Below are 2,297 nucleotides of genomic sequence, written 5' to 3' on the forward strand. Positions count from 1 at the left end.
GAACTGATTACTAGTACTGTATGGGCAAAACTTTACATTAGTGCCTCAAGGCAAACAAAATATTGAGATAGTGATGTAAATGGAGGGTATTGAATACTAGGTGTAAAAGTAAATTTATGTTAACGCTAAACGGCTAAATAAATGAATTAGAGTGAATTTATATTAATAACGCTAAATAAACAAATTGTTCTTTATGTTTAACTTTTTTTTATTAATTATTGTTTTAGATAAATATATAAACTAAATTAGAATTTTTTATTTCAAAAATGTAATGTTAGGACATAACTTTTCAAAATTGATTGGCTTATTTAAAATTGAATATGATAAAATTGTAAAACTCTTCTGAACGAAGTTTACTTGCTAAGTATGGCTTGAAAAAATATAATTTTAAACATTAAGCATATGATAAAATAAGATCTTACTACCTAAACGCTTTTATTCAAATATTGTCAGTTGATTTTAGTGCCCACGTGTCACGATGCATGGAAGTATACATTAATGCCTACGTGGTGAATTGTTTTTTAAATGCTTGCAAAAAATGCATGGAACTTTATTTCAATACCTACTAGTTAATTTACATGCTAAAACACTTTCAAATAACTGCATGGAAGTTTATTTTAATGCCTACCGTACGAAAGCATGCAACAATATGCATTTACTTTAATGCCTACAATGTATATAAACTTCTCCCTAAAAAAGCATACCGAAATTGCGGTTTTAAACCTACAAAGTTATTAAATAATTGAGAAAGTTAAAAATATGTTTTAATTATATATTTTTAAAACTTATTTTCAGTATTTCATTTCAAATCATCAATATTTTTATAAATCTAATAATAATTAACAGTACTAATATACATGTTAAAATACATGCAAATAAAGGCATGGAAGTTTATTTTAATGCCTACATGTTAAGTTTTACAACAACAACACACGTTTAGACGACATTTTCCCTGAGATCGGGGGTTGCCGTTTGGCTACCTATGATGAAACCATTGTCACTTCTGTCATCATAAGTAATTTATTTGGCTAATTTTTACGCAGGACGCCCTTCCTTACGCAACCAGTTATAAGCGGTGGGCCTAGCCTTTGATGATCCAACATCACTCACAAGGCAGTGAGGGTCAGTTTAATGTCATAACCAGGACAGCTACATGTTAAGTTGAATTTTAACTTATAAAACTACATGTTAAGTTTTATAAGTTAAAATTCATGCAAATATATGCTTAAAAGTTTATTTTAATGCCTCGTTAAGTTTTATATGTTAAAATTTGTGCAAATAAATGCATGAAAGTTTATTTTAATGCCAACTGCACATAACCATGCAAGCATGTGAGTTCACTTCAATGTAAAAACTTTCTCTTTAAAAGCATACAAAAATTATGATTTTAACGCTACAAAGTTATTAAATAATTGGTGACTGTTAAAAAGATGTTTTATTTTTACTATATTTACAAATTATTTCCAGTTTTTCACTTTAAATCATAAATAATTTTATAAATCTAATAATTAATAGTCTTAACATCAATTCACTTTTAGACATATTTACGCTTTAACCTACTCTCACTTCCACTTATTATCTCCAATTTCGTTTGCACTGAGGCGCTAATGTAAAGTTTTGCCCATGCATGTATAATTGTATACACACAGGTTTTTTTTTTATAAGGGTATGGTTTTAATTTATAATACTTCTACCTTAAAAAGGGTCAGCTTGTTGGGGAAACAAATTTTTTGTAGGTTTTAGAGCTGGAATTTGTCTGAGATTTTTGGGTATGGCAAAGTACAAGGAAATGACTTCCATTAGAAACTAATAATACTTGGATAAATCAATCAATCAATTAGTCAATTAGTTTCTAAAGTGCCATTCCACAATGTTCAACAGTGCTTCTCGATGAATTTCACAAATTTCAATCAGATGGGTCTTGAGATCTGCTTTTAAATATGGAAGTGATGAAGAAGTGATTAGAATTGAAGGTAGAGAGTTCCAGAGAAAAGGATCAGAAATAGCAAACGCAGATTTAGCATAAGATAAGAATGTCTTTTAACAGGAAATAAGAAGTGAGAACGAGAAGCTTACCTTTCAAAACTGGGTTGTTTTTTGAGAGGGGAAGGTGGAATTTTTTTAAGTTGAGGTTGAAAAATTAAACTACCAATTTAGCATTTTATTAGCTGCAAATTTGATAGAATTATTGTTTTCTTGTATTGTAGATAACATTTACTTACATGTTTAAAATTTGCTTCACCTTCAAAAATGTTAGCTAAATGTGTGAAGAGGTGCAATTTTTACATAAAAATTCG

The sequence above is a fragment of the Helobdella robusta genome (assembly GCF_000326865.2).
Source record: "Helobdella robusta unplaced genomic scaffold HELROscaffold_50, whole genome shotgun sequence".
Taxonomy (NCBI): domain Eukaryota; kingdom Metazoa; phylum Annelida; class Clitellata; order Rhynchobdellida; family Glossiphoniidae; genus Helobdella; species Helobdella robusta.